Genomic DNA, 24,324 nt, shown 5'->3' with positions numbered 1-24,324 from the left:
GCATCAAGACCACCCGGACTTGTCTGTTGTCTTAAGAATGTCATTGAGTCTCTGAACAGCTCTCCTGACGCAGCCCTCTAATCTGCCCGGTGCTGTCGGCTGTTTGCTGGTTGATGTGAGCGTCACCAAGCCGGGTATTATGGTCTGTTGGAGTGTTTGGTCTGTGGCTTTGCTCTTTGATATCCTTCACCCACATAAGCAGCTCAGTAGCTCATCCATGCTTGTTACCCGTGGTGACATGGTAACTGCGTGGTGCTACACAGCAGTTACCTCCAGATGAGTTGAAAACACAACATGACCTCGTGTGTCTGGACTTGTCAAGTTGTTTACGTAGGTGGGTCTGTGGTCAACTTGTGTTTTGCAGGCTTCATGTAGAGTCAACATCAACTGTCCCCTGAGTTTGTTCAAAACAAACAAGAATCCCTGTCATAACTGGCACATGACAGACAGCGGCTTGCTGCTCATCAGGCTTATCAGGACAAAGCACATGTATTTGTAAAGCATGAGGACGACCAAAAACTACTTAGATACACTCAAACAGATGTTTCAAGCCTCCGGCTGATAGCTTTTTTCCTCTGCAAACATTTCCCCTCCTTGTCATTCTGGATTTCAAAGGAATTAAATATTATTGTTCATCAAAGAACACCAAAAAAAGCATTAAAAGTAAAACTATGCCCCTATTTGCATCTACTTCCTACTGTATAAGCTGTGCTTTCTCCTTGCTTGTGGAAGTGAGATAAATTACTTTAACTAAAAGAGTTGAAAGGATTCTGTTCTATGAAGGGGCTCAATGGATACAAAAGGAATACAAGACCAGTAAAAGTAACTTTGTTTCAGAGAGATGTAGCTTCCCATTTTTCTCTGCTTTTTACAGTTTTCTGGCGAGGTCCCAGAGAACACAGTGGATGTTGCAGTGGCTAATCTGACTGTTATAGATGCAGACCAGCCTCACTCTCCTAACTGGAACGCCGTTTACAGGATCATCAGTGGGGACCCAACTGGGCACTTTACCATCCGCACCGATCCCGTTTCCAACGACGGCATGGTCACCGTGGTGAAGGTAACATACAATGTTAAAGTGAAATTCTAAACCTTCTGGCATTTCTGAGGTTACTATAGTGGGAAGTTTTCCTTCTACGCAGAATAAAAACTTCTGCGTAGAATTCCACCTGGATTTCGGTACAAACTATTATAATAGGCGACAGAGTTAAATGAGGACAGGTGGAGGTCTTTGCCTTTCACATGCCCCTTTGTGTCCAAAAGAAGGATTGGAGGCTAATGTGCCCTTCAAAAACAGCTCATGCACTCAAACACACTTTAATGTGGTGGCTGGTGAGACCACTGCAGCAAATTAGATATTGATTTCTCAATTACAACGGCAATGGTTTTATACACTCATAATGTTCTCACTGCCATGGTAAATGACAGTAACAACAAAGCCATGTCTTGTTACAACTTGCTATGTTAGCGACCACTCAGAGCAAAGCTGACCTCATAGTTTAAGGCCTCAGCTACATTATTTAAATTGTTTTTTTTTTTTTAAATAGCTATTGTTTTCTTCATGTTTGACTCTAACTCCTATGCCTTATCAGCACAATTTTTAAAATATAAAGTACTTTTACACTGAACAGATATTCGTTAAAGAAGTATCAGGTGCATGAGGCTTTTATTTTTTAGCAGTCAAAAACGACATCTTTCTATATTGATCATCTTTATATATTGTGGGACTTATAACAGTGAATCCCACAATATATAAAGATTCATACAGATTCTCAGAAATTTAAATCCTAGAGTAAAGGCTATTTCTGCAACCTTTACTCTTTTGTAATAAATAAATGGATTTAAAATTCAAATTTCACAACACTTTTTAAAATATACACTTTGTACCTGCTTCTTAAATGCAGTGTTGAATAAAAAGTATTAGTGATTTAGACATCAGAGTTATCAGTTTGAATCTGATCTTTGGAATCTTTAACAGTAGACCTTGTTGAAGCTTTCAACCCATTTTTGGGGTTTGAAAACTTAATATGAAAAAATCAGTCAGTTTTAACTTAGTATTCTATTATACTAAAGTAATCCAGGACTGAATTAGTCTAAATTTGACTCTTGAATAGGTTTGCAAACTAAATTAAGTTAGTTTTTTTCTCCCTGCAGTCTGTAGTGTATGGGAAAAAGTCAGCAATCTAGGATTATGACTACTTTACCATTTGTAAATGTTTCTACATTAGAAGTGCTTAGTGGCCTTCAACTTCAAGAACTGCATTTATATACTTGCATGTATCTGTATCTATGTGCGGTACTTATCCTCATACGGAATGATGTAAGTGCTTCTATCATGTTGCAAATGTTTTACAGATATTACTATTTTATTACAGTGACCTTCTGGAGCCAAGGATGTGTTCAACATCTATCTGACTTCTGCAAATCACATCTCACAATAATGTTAACAAATAGCACTAACATGCCATTATAATTCCCTCTGCAGCCTGAGCAATGAGCACTGGTGTTTTGCTTCTCTTCATTATCTCTAGATGACTGACTTTAATAATCCATTCCTCTCACTCCCTGTGAAATTCTGCAGGCAGCTGGGTAGCCGTAAGCTTGCACTGAGACCCATGGGAGGTTATCAGGAAATCATAAAATAAGAGACAAGCCACCCCCTGAGAGGAAATAAGCAATACACTGTCTTGACAAATAAACAGAGGGCCTTCAGCTCACACAGACAAAAAAGTGAACCCAAGCATTCATGTTGGACAACTTGTGAAAGATGAAATGTAAAAACCACATAAAGGCTTTGCACTGTTGCAGTTTTCTCCTTTTTTTTTTTTTTTTAACCAAGGTATCTAGGGAGATAAAAATAATCACGCTAACACTCAGGTAGGCATCAGTCTACCACAAGGACCTTGAGGTTCTGTGTAAACAAGGCGTTAGGTCTTAACCAGAACATGTCACACATCTATGCTGCTCTCTGGAGTATCTCAAGAGACTAATTCTTATTTTGCCACATGGTAATGAAGTCCGTAGACAAACAAGCTCACATGGAAAATGCACAAACAGATCCACTTGCTTTGAATGAGTCATTAAGATATGTAAATCACAGATTATGTTAACACACAAGATGACAGGAGGAAGAGAAGCCGAGGAGAAAAGTGCGGGTAAGGCAGATTTCCTGGGACTGAGAAACGCGGCCCACTGTGAGCTTTAGATCACAGAGAGCCGAGGTAGGGCAGAGGTGAGGAACCCACAAGGTGGGAATTTGGAGTCCAGCCGGGCAAATTATGTAAAAGGGAAGGAGAGAAATGGGTAAAGTGGTGGAGAGGAGATGCAAGACGGGATGGCTCATAGGCAAAAGATGGAAGCCATGTTATTGACCTCTCACCCCTGTGGTTTCCCTCAGGCTGTGTGAGTCTGTGTGAATGTGTGTGTTTTACTTTAGGCTTCAGCTATACTTCAGACCTCCTGATGCTCCAAAACACCACAGGCTTTAGATCAAAGAGCCACGAGCGTGGTTTGCCTTTAAATGGGCTCCCAGTGCTCTATGGGGTCACACATGCGAGTACACACGTCTTTGCTTACATTAACTAAAATCTACATGTACATGCAAGCATGGACAAAATATTGCACAAAGTAGCACACCCAAAAACAGGCCTACCACTGTGCTGGGGTCAACAAATCATCCTGATTAATGATGTTTTTTATATTCACTCTGATAACAGTGAAGCAATGCAATGTGAGGATGTGCTCCGAGTCTTTAACTTCAACATCAAGCACAAGCTTTGCAGCCGTGATCATCATCATGCTGTTAAATGTGCAATACTTACAGCACTTACTTATAGAAGGCATATCGGTTCTGTTTTATCATTTAATTTGTTTATTGTCATTTGAACCTTGTCTTGTTGTGTCGATTAGGAAAAAAAAAAAAATCTAGATGCCTTGAACACATTCAAATACCCGAGCCATAGCAACAGCACATGGAGGAAGAGCATTGTTTTTATGTATGTTTATTGGCTTGTAGCAGGACTATTTGACATGGTAAAGCTGTTCAATTATCCTTTTCAGACAGACAATGACAGAAAGAGAAACGTTGATCAGGGTTTTTATTTTAAAATGAGCATGATTGCAGTAAATACACAAGTGACTACTTAAATTTTTCTTACAAAGGCTTTGTATTCAGAGGAAGAACTGTAATACAATAAATAATAGGAATAAGTGGAAAACAATCAAGGAAATAGTATTTCTTTATTGTGGAACCACGCTTGAAGAAATGTGCTTTTCTGTATGTCTTTTATATCTTCCTTTTAACTTGCAGTGCCATTAAAAAAAAGTATTTTCTCATTTACACATTTCTTCCAGGTTTCTTTTTTTCATATGAATGTTTCAACTCATCAAACTGATTTTATATCAAAGATTAAATGAGCAAATGCAAAACACAGTTTTTAAAATGTTATTTCATTAATGAAGGGAAGAAAATGTCCAAAGCAACATGGCTCAGTGTTTGAAAGCAATTCCCCCTTTAGCCCTAATGTCATATTTTTTTCCTTTTGGTGGCAAGAACAACCATTAAGTCTTTGGGATTATGACACAAAGCCATCTTTAAACACAGAAAGTGATAGAAAAAATATAAAGGATCAACGACAAGCCATCAGTGAAAGTCCAAATTAAAGGCCATTCTTCCAGTAAATACATACCGGTAATCATATTACCTACTGTCCAACACAAAATGGGTAAAGGTGACAGACTGCACAAGTTCACAAGATGAAGGTTGTCATGCAAAAGGTTAAGGAGGGCAATAGAGCAAAGTAACATGCATGAAAAGAAATGTAAGAGAAGCCTGAGTGGCTTAAAATAAATACATCTTTATCTTTTTTGTACATAAAAAATTTTTTTCATTTCGTTCCCCAGCCAGTTGATTTCGAGATGAACCGGGCCTTCATGCTGACAGTAGTCGTGTCAAACCAGGCCCACCTGGCCAGCGGCATCCAGTCTTCACTCCAGTCGACTGCTGGGGTCACCATATCTGTGAAGGACGTCAACGAGCCCCCGTACTTCCCCACCAACCCCAAACAGATCCGATTTGAGGAAGGCGTTCCCACTGGCACCAGCCTGACCACTTTTTCAGCTTCAGATCCTGACAGACTCCAGATGCAACAGATAATCAGGTACTGCATGCACACTGTAGAATGTCATTGGGTTTTTTTTTTTCTATCTTGGTGGAGCTCATTCTGACCTGTCAAAATGACAGGTCAGAATGAGCTGTCATTCTCCAAGTACAAGCTTACTGTTCTCCAAGTACAAGCCAAATGAAAATAACTCTGTTGACATGTATTTACCTAAAAATAAAACCACTGGGAGAAGCAGCTTGCCAGTAGTAAGGAGTCAAAGAGCAATTACATTACTGTATGTTGGCTGCACCCACCTCTCAAAACCCCTTTTAATAAAAGTTTAGGAGGGTTTGTGTGGCATAAGTACATACATAGATGCACCACAAGAGGAAAAGAAGTGAGCAGATGGAGTGAAGAGGAGGAGGTAAAGAGAACAGCTGGCTCAAACTCAAGCACCTGACATCATTATGGCCACCTGCAGTGCTCTTTGTCTGCGCTCAGCTTCTCTGATTTTAAACATGAGCCAACCTTTAAACATCCAGCAGACCTTACAATTTGCAAAGTCCAGCTGTCATCTTGATGGCGTGGCTAACTACGCTGTGTCCCTTGAGAAAAAGGTGATCTATTAAAAACACTCTAGAATGACGAAGAGCTTCATATTCTGATGCAACTGCAAAAGCCCACATTTCCTTATGTGCATATAGATTACAGAAAGCGTATTGGCATAATTTATAATAGCAACTGAGAAATATGCAATTGAGACGATAACACGGATGTTCGGTTTAGGATTAATGCCACCTCACGCTATGCAGCTCCTGTTTTCCAATTTTCTTTGGGGGGAACATATCTAAACAATTTTCCCAGTTAATTTCACAGCAGATGAGAGTAAATTGGGTGTACATTATAATTTAGAAAGATTCTAAAACCACCAGCTGGGACGTCTCCCCCTCTGTTTGACTTTTTCTTCCTCTCCTTCTCTCTCTTATTTTGGCTCCCTTTTTAAATGACTTTCAAGTAATTGATTTTGTGTATTTTCTTTTTCTGAAGCATCGAACTGCATCAATTTAAAATCAATTAAGCTTTTTAGAAGCGGTCTGGCATATTTACTTTAAAATAAAACAAATGCCCTTTGACTTTTTTATACAGAAGAAAAATACGAGCTTGAGGGGACAAGCTGAATTCACCTGGACAGGATCGCCATCAATCCCACTGCTTTACACCATTTCCATTCTCTGTTGTTGGGATATCAGTCATCTGTATTGTTTTGAGGAAGTGGGTTTATTGCCTCTAATCCACATTATGCTCACTGAAAGCGAGCATAATGTCTGCTAAACTGAGTGCAAATACTCACAAACCGTTGGGGGCACCATCACAATTCTCAAATGGGCTTATTCAAACTCCTTAGCAAGATATTTTGTATTCTTGGTCCATTTGTTAAATGAATTATCGTAAAGTAGTGTATCAAAAGTCATGCTTAAAATGAGATCTGAGTTTTTTTGCTTTGTTTTACTGTTTTTTAAAATGATTTACATGTCATATTTTGTGGAACAGGTAAATTCCCTGTCATATCATCAATGCCAAGCAGAAACCTTGTATCTCCAATAGTGGACCTTTTCAGAAAACTATGTTATTTTAAAGCAATGGGGTATTAAACATGTCTAAATCTGGAAATGTTCCTTATTTTCTGTTTTGACAAACAGGTTTTCTTCAATTTAAGATTCTCTTTTCAGTGGGATATTATTCAGCTGACTTTTAATTGCTCTAAGTATTTTATATTTTAAACTGGGGGTGAGAAAATCCTTTCCACACTCTTTACAAAGTGTGAAAAAATCATTTTGAGCCAATAGAAGATATTAAAGTTGTTAGTAACTTCAGTGTCATTGGAAACTTCTGATTAGCTCTCCGTGGCATTATCATGATTGTCCATATAGCTTTTGACTTAGTTCATCAGATAAAATCACATAATGATGTAAACTGGATTGAGTACAGTAAGAAAAATGTTCACTGTCAAGGAGTCATGAAATTTCTTGAGAGAGAGATCATGCGATGTTGCTACACCTCTTGTGGCCTATAAACATAGACATGCATGCAATATAACAAAAATGAAAAACCATAAAGGTTTTCCCTGACAGTTAGATAACTTAAAGGGATCTTCAGGAAGATCTGAAAGTTTAAATTAAGCTGAAAACGGCTTGGGGGACTGCAGAGGAGCAAAGAGTGGCAGGCAGAAACAAGCCATGGATAGGGAGCTGACTTCGGGTCAAGGTTTGAACTTGACAGGTGCTTATCAAAGAAAAGAAAGATTGAAGTGTCCCGTTGTGGTTAGGACAGTGAGAGAAAGAGCTAGGGACAGCGAGGCATCATGCATCACCTGTCATACACCCAACCAGTAAGGTCGAGATATAGGACTGGAGACACTGGCATAAATGATTACCCAAACCGCCTTGGCTAAGCTCGAGACATGCATTTTTCATCCTCAGGGTCGGGGGTTTGAAAAATAAATGTCATACCTCTCCCTGCTGCTTGCTAAGATCACTAACCTGCCAGGCCTAATCATACATCCAGCTGTACTCACACACCTCCCAACTCCCAAATGAGATGAGCCTTCTGGTGGAAGAGACATGGAAAAACACTGCAAATGAGGCGCGGGAGGAGATCGCACAGCCTGTACAATCGGCTTAGCACACAACCCTAATTTTCTGGAAAACTGCAGCAAAAAAATAATTCTAATAAATAAAATTCCTTTTTTTATTTTTTTATTTTTTTAGCAAAGCAAAAACAAATAGAAAATTTAAAAAAAAAATAACCTAGTGAAGTGGTTAATGCAAAGAGATTCTTCACATAGAAATGTGTAGAAAATTTTACTGGAATTTTTACACATTCCCCTGTATATTAATAAAAAAAATGAATTAATTTGTAATGAAAAAGTAGCGCATGCATTTTATATGACAGTAAAAGAAAGTCCCTTGTAAATACGAACACTGTCTTTCATCAGCATCATGTGATCTGCAGTGGTATTGTAAATGTGTTCTATGTAACTCACTCACTAGTTATAATACTGCAGCTTTATTATTCAGAGAATAGAATATTCTCTGACTTGGCACATTTGGCTACAAAAGGTCATTAGAAAAACTAAATCACACTCTGCTGAGAATCAGCAGGATAATTGCTGAAGTCCCAAGTTAATCCTTTTAAGACGGGATATGAGCAAGATAACTGGATGGTTAAGTTATCTTATTGATAACTTAACCAACAAGACATTTTCTTAGTAGTTCCAATAAAATGTAGAGACAAACTTATATAAACAATGCTTCTCTTTTGTTGGAGCTGTCCTATCTTAAGCACACATTATGCAATTAACGAACCTTTTGATTGTTTGCATCAGGTGATCTTTAGGATTTATGTCCTCTTATGAGGAATTGTGTTTTGGGAGTTGAATAATTCTTTGACTTCAATTGTCATTGAAAGTAGAATTTAGTTTTACATTGTGATGATAATAACTGTTTAGTTAATTAAACAGTTCTTCTGTTATTTGTTTATTGCAAAAAAATGGAATAGTAATTTAAAAAAAACGTATTTGCATTGAAGTTAAATCATTTAAAGTGCCGCAGGTATCAAATCAGTCCTAAATGTAATAATTAAATTTGATCATACAGCGATGCAAGTATTTCTAAATCTCTTCTGCTCTGTCTTTTTCCTCCCACCTATTTCAACTCGCCATCTTTTCATTTCCTTCACCCTCTCTTTCATTCCTCCAGATTTACAGTTATATCTGAGTTCACTGAGTTCCTGATGATGGTTTCACAATCTGTGGGTCTAGGCCAGATTTCCTTGTGTAACTGCGGCTGTTTAAAGTGTGGGAATGTCACCAGCATGATCCCCTTCTCTGCATTTCACTGTTCCTGGGATCGTGCCCACTGCCTGCTGGGAAAATCCCACCGCCCTCTCTGCGAGGGGGAAATTTTACTCTCTGCCTTACACCCTGGTCATTACTACCTGCTGCCACCCATCCTTCTAAAGCTTTTTTTTGGTCTCCATTTAAGCAGAATCATGTCCATGTGTATTTTTTATGACAAATAAAAAGCAGGTTTTGCACTAAAGTGCAGTTTAGTAAACATAGAAGCAAAAAGAAGGTCAAATCCATTGCAATACGGATACATTTAAAACCTGACAGATATATGGAATAAAAAGTAGTCCATCTGGCCTAGCTGACTTCTGGTAAATGAAATCACACTGATTCAGAAACCTTGTTGTGTGAGGTCAAGGTGTCACATGTTCACAGATGATGCTTTTACATGTGAAAGTGAGATCGCGGCTAAGAGAGGTTGCAGATGGTGAACTCTGTATCGCAGCGCGAACGAGGCAAGGATGACAGGATACACACAGGGATAAGAAAATGTATGAATACCAACTACGGTTAGATGAGGTGAGGCGACATGAGTTGAGGGGGGGATCAGATATAACTGAAAGCACAGAAAAGGCTGAAAGCAACAAAAGCTTGAGAAACCAGAACAGTGAGATCAGAGCAAAGATTGGGATTCAATCCCACAGATGATCCCTTGTTCCTATTCCACTCTTATCCCAGAGGACTGCTGCCACCTGCTACCACATCGACTTTCCTGTTCATTGATCAGTACCAGGAGCCCATCAATGAGTCTCCACTGCTCCTTCATGCACATCTGCAAACATGAAAGAGCTAAATATGCATGTGTACTACCCAGTTCGACAGCTTAATCGCATCCCACATTAAATCAAACTCTTCCTAGAAAAACGTGCCGCCTTTAACAAACGCGCATACACACAGTTGCAGCAGTGCTTAAGCAGAACAGCAATTGACATTACTGCCTGGTACACACAAGCGAAAAAATGAGGTGAAATTGACTGTGGGCTTCAGGCTCTGAGAAAGAAGTCAATGAAGAATTAAATGCTGTGAAGGTCAGGCTGTTGCGATTTTTGTGCAGATGTGTATTAGGAGGTAATCTATTTATTCACAGACACAAGAGGAAAGACATGATTGCTTATAGATGCAGAACCGCCAACGCTTACTTCTCCTTCGATCTGTCCACGTGTGTTTAGGTATTCAAAGCTGAACGACCCCGCAAACTGGCTGTCTATCAACAGAACCAGCGGTCAGATTGTAACAACTGGAATGCTCGACCGGGAGTCTGTCTACGTAAAAAACAACATATACGAAGCTACGTTTCTGGCTACAGACAATGGTAAGAAGCTGTTTTTTCTCCTCTTTGTTTGCACTTTAGAGTTTATTAATGCAGCAACGGTTAATTTACTACCAAGAGAAAACAATTGCTGTCCTTTGTCTTTTGCTGCCTTTTCTAACGTAATATAAATATCCCAAAATAGATGCAAATTAAAAGGCATCTATCAAGATAATTGTGTTCTATGGATGCAGCTTAGACTCTTGAACTTTTAAATTTCCAATGATTTATAGGTTCAAACACGTGAGTGTCTTCTAAAAAGCCCTCTGTATCAGAATGTAAATCAAACTTGAACTTTTTCTGTCTGAATTTAAAAGCATAAATGGGGATGTAGAATCTGAGAACTGCACAACTGAGCTTAACTCAAAGAAAATCCTGTATTCACACAGCTGGTCACACTGCTGATCCTCTTCTCCCTCCGTGTTTTATCTTCAGTCCAGACCTGACTTCTCCCTCTATTTCCTGTCATTTCTGTTGCATGTGTTATTTGTTCTGCCTCAAAGTTGAAACTTAAGCCTAACCAAGCACAAACTCAATCACAGCAAACAAATAAGTTCCACTTTACTCAACTGGAATTGAGTGGGGTTTTTTTCTCTTCAAGTCGGAAATGCCTTTTTCCCCTTTCCAAATTGCCTTATCAGTGACACACAGCTCTCTGCTGTGTTTACTTTAAGTTGAATCGGCCTAAAAACTTAGTAGTATTTCTAAGTGTTTGCATCTGTGAATGCTCTTTTGTGCAGCTCTTTTCTGTGTGCATATGTGTTTCTGTGAAGTCAATTGCAATGATTGAAAATATCAATGTGTGTGCAGCTGACTGTGAGGTTGAGAAGCTGACATCCTCTTTCTGCGTTAAATATCCTTCTTTTTCTTGGCCTAATTTATGAGATGGATGGATGGACGAACGGATGGATGGATGGATGAACAGATGGATGGATGGATGTATGAACGGATGAGCAGACTGAAAAATGCAAGCGTCACAAATAAGCAAAAACAAAATAAACCTGTGAGGAGGCAAATGTTTTCTGCAGATCTGACTTTGTAGGTGTTGCAATAACATAAGAGAGATTATGGTAAAAATGCTGTGAAGTGGTAAGAATATTAGAGAGGGACAGTGAAGAGGTGTTGACAGCATGGTGAGAAGCACACTTCCAGTTTCCCCCTTGCTGTCCACCCCTTTGGTAAATTCCTGTAGAGTATTATACATGTGGATGTGTTCATCAAAGAACATATGGTCAGCTCTTAGATGCCTTTTCTCCACTCCTGACATCTCGAAAAAGAGAGTTAAGACAAATCCTTTTGAGAAATTTACACAAACATAATTATTTATTTAGCTGGCTAAAGCCCACTTAATTCTCCTATCAGCTGTGGCAAGCTGCTTCCACATGTCTCCCATACATGGCTGGGATTAGCAGTACCACAAAATGAGGAAAAAGTCTGGGAGTTCTGTTCTTAGAGCCATGTGTGTGGAAGTCTGTGTGTGTGAAACATGTTTCTGCACTTATGTTCATGTGTAATGAAAATTGTGACGCAAGTGTTGTTCGGATACCTAAAAATAGTTCTAAATAGTCAGAAAATAAAAAAGCAGTGAATATTCTTCTTCTTCTTTTAGTGTAATAAATAGACAATGGCAAGATGTATGAGAATCAACCCTTGGAAATGTATCAATTTATTTTTGTATTGATGAAATTTTTAGGATTAACTTAGCTTTGCTTAATTTTCTGCTTTGTTTTGACATTTTCTATGAATTTTAAAATCTAATTTTAACCTATAATAAAGTATCTATCCTGGCTAACGTGGCAAATACTGCTAAAGATTTTATGAAGCTGTAAAAGCTTCATAAAATCATCACAAGCTATGTAATGATTTTATGTGCAACCTCTCATCTCAGCAGAAGTCACTAACGTTGCAGCAAAAAGCCCAGCTTTTTAAACTGGTTAACTTGCGTAAAACTCACCCATTTCCCAGATTATTTTGGCCGCCAAGTCGGGCTCTACTCTTCACTAGTGCGCTAGTAAATAAAATCTTCTCTTCTGTTTTTTTGGGGTTTTTTTTAATAATCAGAAGCAATTCTAGCAGCATTTTCAGGTACATATGAAAAAAACCTAATGGAGTCTCTTCAAAGTGAATATTGTTCTAAGACTTTTCATTGAGCCCTGGTTGCTCTGTAGGTTCCCTCACTGTTCCAAAGCTGATAACGGAGTTTTCCTACAGCCGTCAGATTGTATTCAAAATAAAAAATCACAGTTTTGAAATGTATTAGAAACTTTCTATCCCATTCTTAATAAAATAATAAATAATAAAATTTAGAATTGACCAAAGCAGTTATAATTTGTACATAAGCAAGCAGTCTTACTTCTTGAATTTAATTAAGAACTTTTTGTAGCCAATTTGGTCAAAGCCCATCATAGATTATGTTGTATTCAGTTTTTCATCAGATGGTTTTTTTTTCACCCAGCTTTATATGGCATATTTTTTACTATATAAATAGTTCATTAAAATTACATAACTATTTACAATGTGTTTCTATTTACCCATGGAATATGTCAAGATGCCGTTACAAAAGAAATCTGTTTTAAATTACTAATGAGTAGTCCAAATAGATGAAACATGTAGTGTGATCTGCAACAAAGATCACAAAGGTCAGAGTGAGTCAACAAACTCACTCTGACCTCTCCTCAGCTGTGCCTTTCTCCTCTTTGGGAAATGCCTTGCTCTGTAGCCACACTTAATTGGCAGATCTGCAAGATTTGCATAAATCTTTTTAAATTACATTGCCCTTATCTGATCTCAGACATGGGCCCTAAGGTTGTGGGAGTCCATGCAGTGCCTCTGCCATTAGGGCATGACAGCAAAATGACTTGTAATTGGAAGCATCTAAGGGTCGTCACCCTGTGGTACTCTCTCAATAAGCGGCTCAAGGGTTTATGTTGCTAAAATTCCCCTTTTGGGGGAATTTTTTGTATCTCATTTGCTGCTGCACACACACCTTTCCATGTTTGTTTTCTTGCTCAGCCATTTCACTTCCCCAATTGTTAAATGTCTATCTTTTATTCCCAATTTTCCATAAATGTCGTTGGTAATGGTCTGTTACTCTGTTCAATCAACACAACGGCTTCAAAATTGTGTCTGCAGATGGGGTGCGAGTGTTTCTATGTGCAGCAGTGCATGTTATTGCAGTCCAAAGCTGGCAGTATTGGTGTTGAAACAGCACCTGCGATGGCTTGCCTAAAGCATCGGAGCAAATTTTACAAGTTGACTTTCTACAGACTAAATGTGGGATCAAGTGCAACATTTCTTTGAAACTGCAAACCCATCATTTCCACGTGTGTATAAGCTGCTTTACCTGTGAGATGCTGCTGAAAGAAATAATGTGTTGATGTAATGAGACTTTGCGGTACCACAGTGCAAGTGCGTTAAACAGATTCTGAAACCAAAAGTACGCTCATCTTTAAAAGCAGTTTCCCTTTTAACAGCAAAATGAATAATAAGGTCAAATGAATTAATTTCACTGAATACAACACAAGTAAGTTCACTGAATGCAGTTTGTAATTACCTTTTTTCTTTAAAACAAGGACGTATTAGACTTTACCAATGCTAGGCTTTTGTTTTTGAAGTGAGGCTGTGGTATTCAATAAATTTTAAAATCAACAATTGTAAGCACAAATTTAAATATTTGTAACATTTGAATTCTTATCAAAACAATGCATAGTACCTTCCCTTCCCCCCAGTAAGGTTGGGCTAATCCACAGGCTGAACGCTTGCTGTGTGCTTAAGATCATTGTCCTGGTGGGACACACAATTGTGTACAATTGTCACGTGGGTGAACGTTGATTGAGGTGAAATTGAAAAAGAAAATCACATGCAAACTAATCCACCCATCTTTGTGTAATGCTCCAAAACCTCTGGCAATAAAACTGATGTCTCACATAATGCTATTATATGTTAATCATTGCAAATTCAAGCGTCTGTGCTCAAAGCTTGCTTATTAAATCACGGAAGTTTTATGTTGTGTAAGCAGACAATGCTGGAAAAACAATGGTTAAGTGAGTTTTCAAACTGACAGAATTGAAATTATATTAGTTCCCTTGATAAAGCCAATGTGTCAGCTTCTGGCCAGAAATGTGGATCATTTTGATGCAATTTTTTTAATACTTTCTTTATATTTGGTACTGGATACCTTTTTTACGCTGAAAAGTCCCATTCGTCTTCAGAAGAAAATGGGTTTTGCTGCATGGAAAGTAGCCTTTATGTCCAGTATCAAAGATGACTCACAGCATTGTGTAAATATACGCAGACAAGGACCTGTTTTGTTATATTACAGTCATCATTAATGTGCATAACCCCTCTCAGTGTGATTCGATGTGCTCTGCCTGGATCTGCATCGACTGTGATGGGATTGATTTGGCTGTGAGGCCGAAAGATGAAGTGAAAAGCAAAACTGTCAGAAGTATTTCTTTCAAAAGTTGAAACTATTCCTCAGCCTGACAGCACTCCTACCTCCAACATCATAACCATGAATGAACAATGCTCATTTTACCGCATGTCTGTTGCTATTTAATTTCTCTTTTTATTTGTATTTCATTATTTTTACAATTCCTCTGATGAGCCACAACTTCTTTGTTTTCTCTCTCCATCCTCCCCTTCACTGCACACATCTTCACTTGTCATCTTCTCCTTCTGTCATGATGTTATTTTTTTTATCTTTCTGTTCCTCCTCCCAGGCTCTCCTGAAGCCAGCGGCACAGGCACATTGCAGATCTATTTGATAGATATTAATGACAACCCCCCGGCGCTCGTACCAAGGGAGTCTCAGATCTGCGAAAGGATGAACAAAAACGTCAATGGTGTCAACATCACTGCCGCCGATGCTGACACAGATCCCAATGCTGGACCCATATAAACAAACGGCTGTGCAAAATTTGTGAGTAACTGCCTCTGAAAAAATTAAAAGACTAAATAAATAAAAAAATTTTAGCATGAATTTTTCGACCATTTTTACTAATGTATGACCCCTTGTAAATGTTACATGATGCAGGTAGATAACTGAAACTGAGAAAACTGTGGATGTCTTAAGTTTTATCTCAGTTTGTTATTATACCACTTTATTACTGTACTTTGTGCTTTCACTTCTGATTTGAGAATCCCATAACGACAGATTTTCAAGTGATTTGTTCATAAATAAAAACAAAAAAAACCAAATCTTCTTGAGAATAATGCACAAGCTTGGCACACCTTTCATTTGGAAATCTACCGAGTCCACATGGCAGAAACACAAACTCAGCCAGATTGGATGAGGAGCGCTGGTCCTCAGCCATCATGTCTCTCCAGACGAGCAATACTGGGTTCGGGTCCAAATTTGTTTACTTACTCCAAGACTTCTACAAAGGTTCTGTGAAACCACAGTATGATCCTGCCATCACCATGTTTGGATTTACTAAGTGCTTGCAGTCTTTCGTCGATGCACTCTGTAATTATTTCCAAGTAGTGATTGGAAATAATTACAATCCCTGATTTTATTGCTACAGATACTGTCTCGTATATTTCCCAGATATGTGCCTTGACTCCATTTTGCCATTGATTTGTTTTCCATTAGCCTTTATGCTTTTCCATGTTATGCGATTCTAGCTACTAGAACTATATCAAGGGACATGACCTGAAGAATAAGTCCCATTGTGAAACATATAAATGTGCCGAAATTAAATAATTTTTCATCAAAATGAACTCAGGTAGATGAAAAGAGAAACAATGTTTAGTATAAAAAATAAACTTAATTGTATCTTGATAATTCCCAATATTTGGGAGTATAGTCAATGGACTGAGCAAGTAGAACGCTCATAAATTAAAACGGCAGATAAGATCAAACAGAAATCCAGTCCTGGCATGGCTCCTAAAAAATAACCAAACTGTTCCAGATAAACGTACCAGAGGCTGACATCTTGTTTATGCTTTTAATTCATTCACATGACGTAAATGTTTAAATAATAAAACATTTGGCTTTTTTAATAACAAGGGGATGCAAAGTATGAATAATAATTTGTTTAACATGGAGTAGAAAAATCTAGACTTTTAAGTAAAATGTCTAATTTTGTATCCAAAGTCTTAGCTTCTAAGAAAGAACGAAAGAAATGTAGTTTCAAAACAATAAATATGAACATTGTTATTTCTTAACAAGTGTTTTTTCCCTCTTCGTTTTGCTCAGGTGAGATAAAGCAAAAGGCCATCAGATACGTTTCATTAATACCTCTCGAGTCAATAGTCTACTTAGAACCAGGAATGTACGAGGTCCCTGTCATTGTGTCAGACTCTGGCAACCCTCCGTTGTCCAACAGGTCTGTCATCAAAGTGAAAGTTTGTCCATGCGATGAAAATGGAGACTGTACCACACTTGGTGCCGTCGCAGCCGCTGGCCTGGGGACTGGAGCCATCATCTTCATCCTAATCTGCATCATCATACTTCTGTGTAAGTGTTCTTAATGAACTTTTTCACTGAAACCTTGAAGCTGCTAAAGAGATCCACATATTTACCGTAGACCTGCAGGCATTTTTTATACAATGGCCACCTGACAAATAATACAACTTGATTTTACACTCTGATTTTCAAACATGTCTTCATGCAATCCTGTCATGATTCATATGCTATCTGAACTGAACTGAAGTAATGCAAATCCTGATCAGTTCACACAAACCTACAGATCAACTAACAGCCGCAAGTTATACTTGCATAATTCACAACTAAGCCTGAAGTAAATATTAAAGATGCAGCACTCAGAGATTTATTGCCAATTTGCAACTTACGACTTATAGCAATCTTCTGAAAGTCTGACCGGCCAATATATATTTTAGCCAATTCTAAAATTGCTTGAAAGCTTGAAAACTCAAAATGATCAAAACAGAGCAACCTTGTGGGTGCAAAACAACCAAAAGTGCAACATAACTAGCACACATAAAGGTCTAGCTCCCTTAAGCAGTAAAAAAAAAAAAAACAACCATTGTGTCTCCATTGAAAATACTTTCCCTTTTTAAAGGTTTCTTAGCTTGACCTAATTTCTAAACCCTCACTGATATTAAAACCACTAGCTTTGAATCATCGTCCTGCAGCTCTGCACTCGCACCGCTTAAAGGGAGTCTGTTCTCCGTTTTTCCTCGGGCGATTGCTGCCAACGCTGTTAGGTAAAAAAATTTTAAAAATAGTTGGAAGTATTTTTTTAGATTAAACTTTTTCTATTTATCTTAATATGTCTATGTGTCTACATATAAATTTAAAATGTATTCATTCACCTACTTTTTACTTGAGTTGAGCTCGTCGCTGACCTGCTCACACCGCTCGTCCTCCTGACCCAATTCTATATGTTTCCATGACAAAGAAAGCTCTCGAGTGACTGACCACTTTCTCACTATCCTCTTTACTTCACTAGGAAACTGCGAGAAAGCAGCTGTTCTGCCATGGAAGCCACGCTGCTTATATCATCATCATCACACTCAGCAGAAGTGGAGGGAAACATAAATACTCTCTGCATGACTCATTTATCTTGATTTTAATCAGTGGGTCAATATGACCTTGAACAGTATGTGTGTCTCAAGTTCAATTATAAAGATCACCCATTGAAAAAATAAATAAATAAAGTGTAATATAAATTTTTTTTACCAAAGATAAATTTTAAGGAAATTATTATTGTTTTGTGTCTAGGTTTTTATCAGTGGACATAAAAAATGAAAAAAAAATTCCATTTTTTATGTCCAAATGTCGTCATTGATCCTTAAATTCTGAGAAATAAAAACATATCATTGCACAAATATTGATTTAAATGGTTAGTATTGGAGTTAATAATCAGATACAAAAATGTTTTGAAGGAATTTTTTGGTTTCTGGCACTATTGCATGATTAAACACTCCCGGGTCAAATTGACCCACGAACATTATTGTTGTACCTCAGAAATGAACATAATAGGAGGGTTAAATGGCTGAGGTGGGACAGGGGGAACTTATTTTACAGCTTATGAGACATGGTTGACATCCAATGTTTCTTGGAGGAAATGATACAAAAGGATTAGACACCAGGCTGTTTCTGGATACTGATTTTTGAAATGTCGAGGTGCCCACAGCGAAATGCAATGAGCCATGCTTTTCATTAATAGTGCTGAACAGAAAGTTGCATTGCAATAGCTTAACACTTCATTCCCAGCATCATTTAAAACCACTCCATTGTAGTTTTGAAAATACTTACAGTGAGTTCCAGAATTGTGCAAATCAAATTGAAATAAAATGATAATAGAAAGAGGCTACACTCTTATTTTTTTTAGAACTTTGTCCAACCTAAGCCCTTAGCTTTACACACTGCTGTGCTTCGGTGCTGTGTATAGATCCCTTAGCAAGACTGAAGACATCACTTCATCAATAAGTAAAGGTGTCGGTTGATTTTGTGTTGTTGCAGCACATCCTGCAGCTGTGTGAGGTTCCTTTGTGAATTGTTGCAGGCATGGTGCTGCTGTTTGTGGTGTGGCAAAACCCAACATAGATTAGATCTAACCTTTGATTTTTTTTTTTGATTGACCCTGAAGACGACGTCCGAGACAACATCCTGAAATACGACGAGGAGGGTGGAGGAGAAGAGGATCAAGTGAGAGCTTCAGAGAGACACACCACACGTCCGCATGGACATCAAAGTCTCTGTTCATGCTTACGCTGCTCATATGCCTCTACCTCTGTGGCGTTGCAGGACTACGACTTGAGCCAGCTGCAGCAGCCCGACTCCTTAGAACACATCATCAGCAAGCCGCCTGGCGTACGCAGAGTTGACGAGAGGCCCATCATCCCAGAGTCTCAGTACCCCATCAGACCAGTTGTGCCCCATCCTGGAGACATTGGAGACTTTATCCATGAGGTGATTTTAGGGATATTCGTACATCTGGCATGTGCCGAATCTGTGTGTTAGTTAAGAAGTTGTTTGTTGCAGGATGCAGTAACTTCTCATTTTGTTTCGTCTGCTGTGACTTGCACGTACATTTCATCAGTATGTGTGCTTGTTTTTGCTAAAAAGGCAACTAGTTTATGCTTGTTTTTTTGGTAGGGGGATGACAACAACTAGTTTTCCGTCACTTTACAGCCACCCCACCCTCCAAACACTCATAAATACACACAAAACTCAGACGCTGGCACGTTTATGCGAGGAAATACTGATTGACAGACTCATGACAACGCGTTCACACTCGAGAGGTGTTGGCAGCTGTTCAGCTTTGATCCATCCAGCCTTGACTCTCTGTCTGTCTGTCTCTGTCTCACACACATAAATTCACCTGATCTCGCTCCAGCAGTCCGATTAAACTCAAACACGGCAAACACATGGTGTTTTTGCTACGTTCTCAATCCACGGGGGATGGAGCTTTTTAGGCTTTTCTCTTTATTTCTCTTGAGTCAACAAGGGCTGTTCTCCTCACCTGCCTCACCTCGAGGTTAGTGGCCCTCATATGTTTTTCTTTAAAGCTGTGGCACTGAATGAAAAATACAGTCAATAATTTTTTTTTATTTTTTTTTTTACAAAATGCAATATCACAGCTACTACAGCAAATGATAAGAATACAAAAACTTGTATGCCTATTAATTTTATTTATTAGTGTATTTATTTTACATTTCAAGATTGTATTTGTATTTGTATTCTATTTGCTTTTCAGTGCCTTTTATTGGGATTTTCTGTGAAAGACCCAATTATAGTACCAGCACAGATTTTTAATTGGATTAAGCCTTGGGCCTGTACTGGACCATTCTAACACATGAACATGCTGTTCTCCTAACCACATTTGAACATCTAATTTGGATTGTTGTCCTGCTGGTTGATGTTTCCCAGTGTTAAGTCTTTTTTCAGTCTCTAATACAGGGGTGGGCAACTCCAGGCCTCGAGGGCCAGTCTCCTGCAACTTTTAGATGTGTCTCTACTTCAACACACCTGAGTCAAATAATGAGGTCATTAGCAGGACTCTGGAGAACCTGACTGCACTTAGGAGGTGAATCAGCTGTTGAATTCAAGTGTGTTGGACCAGAGACATCTAAGAGTTGCAGGACACCGGCCCTCCAGGACCAGGATTGCCCTGCATGTCAGATCAGTCCTGAGCATCTTACATGTTCATATTTAAGAAGGAGCTTATTCTACCTCTCCTTAAGACTTTCCTTCAAAAACTGCATTCTTTTTGCCACTGTTCCATAAAAGCACCCACAGCTTTTTTCCTTCTTTCCTTTTTTCAATTTAACACACACCTCTGGGTCTTCCGCTCCTTCAGAATAACCAAGGGTCTCTTAGGTCCTCTTGATTAAGTAAGGCCCATTTTTCCTGGCCTGTCAGCAAATCTACATGTGAACATGGTAGGTTTGCTACTGTCCTACACTTGCCACTTTCACATGATTAATTAAACAGTTCTCTAGTAAGTGCTCAAAGCTTGAGACATTGTTTTATCATCTAAGATCACTTTAAACTTCTCCGTAGCTTCATCCCCAACTTTTCTGTTGTGTTCTTCAGTCTTTATCACACTGTTTGTTCACTAATGTTCTCTAATAAATTTCTGAGGCCTTCACCAAACACCTCTACAGATGGTAAATTGTACACAGATGTACTCTATTTACATAAGCTTCTTGCTTTCTTACTTAAGAAAGTTTGAAAATCCTCAATCTTTTTTCTTTCGCTTCACAAGTATGGGCAATTTCAGGTTGGTCTATCACCTAAACTTCCCAATAAAACATTGATATTTGTGGCTGTAATGGGAGAAAATCTGAAATAGTTCAGTGGGTATGATTACTTTTGCAGAGCACACCAATTTTTGACCTCGAACATTCTAATATATGCTCCTCCACTGAATTTTAACTTGTTAGAAAATGACATTGTTCCAGACAAGCATGTACCCCCCCTACCAAAAATATGGCACAGAACTGGAAGGAGCTTTATGAGATGAAGCCTGAAGTGCCTGTCATGGAGCTTTGATCAGCTATTTTTACTGCATATCCATACCCAGAATCCATAAAATAATATCTGCTAAGCTTTTTATACTTTTTGCACCAAACTCTCCAACAGCTGAACACTTAATTTCAAAACTTAAGAGCCATCTTAGAAACATTTTGGTTGGGAGCTGGAGACCTAAAATCTGGAGAGGGGTTTAAAAAAGGCTCAGTACAGCTGATTTTGCATGAATCCTTCCAGTTGTGGGTCGTGTTAGTCTTTTGCATTAGCCTTGGCTGTCTGTATCTTCTAACATCCCTTTCTGCCAGCATTCCAAATTAATTAACAGGACTGGAAAAATCCTCCCTCTTCTACAAAGTGCTCACTGTTCTCGGCAGTAGATGTATAAAAGGAATAAAAGGACAGAAGTTCACATGTCATTCCACAATGATGCGGCTGGGTGTTGCTCCTAAAATTGCAGCACAATTGCCAAGACATTGGCTACTGCTAGTCTTGCATGATTCATTTAATACTTTCCCACCACATTTTGCAGTCTGAAAGGGAAAACTCTGGAAAACACAGCTCTCCTGTCTAATCTCTCCTGGGTTATAAATAAAGGCATGCTTCATTATCTGTCTTTGTCAGTGCTGTAATGGACTGCCAACTTGTCTCACCTCTCGCCCTGTGACAGCAGGGACAGGGACAAAATTGTAGGTACAAAATGGGGGTCAAAGTTGGCAAAGGGGAAGCTTGACCCAGTCGTTTAAAACAGCTCAACCTGAAAATGTTCGTGTCCATGGGACACAACTCTATATTAGTGGATAACGATCAGCTGATGTGACGGAGAGGCTTAGCCTGCTTCCAACAATGTAATTTTGATGTAGAAACACAGAAACTGATTGGTTCACAAAACAGTTGCAAAAGTCCACTTGTGAAATTTTCAATTCTGCAAACATGCCATTTTTTTATATCCTCCAACATTTTCGGCTTGGGTTCCTTGATGTTTTCTAAATTGTTTTGTACACCTGGACACCGATAATCACTGAGAGCCTTCTGAAAAGTTTACGTTATTTTAGTGCTGTAAATATGGAGTGAGTTAATCCTTTTTGCTTTGTTTGCTCCTCTTGTCCTCATCAGGGTCTGCGGGCTCCTTGGTCGTGGTAGAGCCTGTGGCGCACTGACTATGAGGGCAGCGGCTCCACCGCAGGCTCAGTCAGCTCCCTCAACTCCTCCAGCACAGGAGACCAGGACTATGACTACCTCAATGACTGGGGACCCCGTTTTAAGAAGTTGGCTGACATGTATGGGGGTGGGGATGACGATTAAAAATCCAGCCCTATCTCTCACATATATACACACACACACCCTCAACCCATAAGCTGGCCTGCCAAGCTCTGTCTCCACAACACAGTGGGGCTATTACACCCTTCTTGAACACACGTTAAAGATGGCATGTTCACACGGACCAACCAACCAATCTAACAACCCACCACAGAGGATCAGTGCCGTGAGTCACTTCCAGGTGCTCTTCTCAACCGGCTCCTGCTCTAAGCCTGTCTAAGACTGTACTAGAAGCTCTGATTTGCAGGCTTTGTGTCATATCTACTCTCAAACTCATGTACTTATTTTGTCACGTCAGTTTTTGAGTTGTACACTTTGATTTTTTTTTTTTATGTCTGGTTTTATTTCAGTTTCTATTGCCTTTCTTTTTGTCCTCGGTCTCGTTTGATTCAGAAGGGGGTCATTTGAGAACGCCGGAAGACTTCTTGACATCTGCAAGTCGCTTTGGAATCGAAGGAGCTTTAGGTTGAGCTACATGCTTTTTCTGAGGCAAACAAAAGTGAGAGAAAAGGTAACATGGATATGAAAGCCCTCTTTACATGGAGGGTTTTGATCCATTCTTTCCTGAACTTGAATTACTTAGAACAGAAGCACTGTTGTTTAAAAAAGTGCCTTCAGTGGTGGGTTTCTTTTAGCAGACTCCTGCTAACTCAGGATTGGTTGCCATTATTTGGGCTAACAGGCCGTGACATGACCCCAGACCCTTTAATTCAGATCTCCCTGGTTATTTCTCCCGTCCGGCAGGGCCGTGGTATCTGCGGGAGATGTCAGTTCTGGTTTTAGAGGGTGCTTCAAGTAGACATACTGTACATAGGCCTACAGTGTGTCTCTAGGTAACGGACAAATCATTAGGCTTTTTCCAAGTCAGATGTACCTGTGGCCCTAGATCACATTTAGCTTGACTGTGATTGCTGAAATCACCAATACATATAAAGAGGTTGTCTTACAGAAAAAAATCATTGTGTCTTTGTTTCTTGTAGCAACAGCAGCTGTGTTTGTTTTGCTCTCAGTGTGTGAGAGATTGGGCTCATTACTAAGCATAAAGGCTGAAAAGCTAAATGTGTTGTTTCTGCAATGTTGCTGGGTATGAAGTGCTTAAAGAGGTTATTTAGGAGCTTGGCTTTAAGTTCATCCAATATTTGCATATGTACTCTTTCAGTCAAAGGTGGTTAATTACCTTACAATTTTTGTGAGAAACATGTTGTGGAAGTATAAAGATAAAAGTTACAAATATCACAAAAGGTAAAACACAGCCATTGGTGTGACTTTATCTTATTATTAGCTGTACCTTGAGTTACTCTCTAATTTTACTCAAATTAGCCCATATTGCTTTTCCTATAACTTTATGACATAAACACTGCTACAAACAGTAGAGATTCACAGTGAAATTGTCCAATTTTCAGCTTGTACTCCTGACTTATGATCTAGTCAGTCAGAACTCACAAAAACACACACACTTAATATGTGGACATTGTTACTTTGGGAAGAAGGCTCAAAGTTTATTCCAATGAGGGGTTAAAAAATGAAATTAGTGAAAGCACAGTAGGTGGAAAAAATTTAAGAAGGGAAAAGTGTGTTCTATAAGGATATCAGGATCAACTGTTCTTCAACTCCATTATAAATTTGTCTTTGTTTTAAAATTGCAAAACCCATCACTCTGACACAATGTGACATCTCCTCTGCTTCTAACATATAGTAATTGAGAAATCATGTAACTATTACTGTTATGACAGTAGATTACAAA

General features: G+C 38.8%; 1 pseudogene; it reads left to right on the top strand.

Annotated features, from left to right (window-relative positions):
* Positions 1-22,970, top strand: part of LOC122831333 — a 256,610-nt pseudogene extending 233,640 nt beyond the window's left edge.
* Positions 22,971-24,324: the final 1,354 nt, after the last annotated feature.

The sequence above is a fragment of the Gambusia affinis genome, linkage group LG01 (genome assembly GCF_019740435.1).
Source record: "Gambusia affinis linkage group LG01, SWU_Gaff_1.0, whole genome shotgun sequence".
Taxonomy (NCBI): Eukaryota; Metazoa; Chordata; class Actinopteri; order Cyprinodontiformes; family Poeciliidae; genus Gambusia; species Gambusia affinis.
Note: the sequence above shows the minus strand (reverse complement) of the source record. Positions and strands in the feature narration are given on the sequence as shown.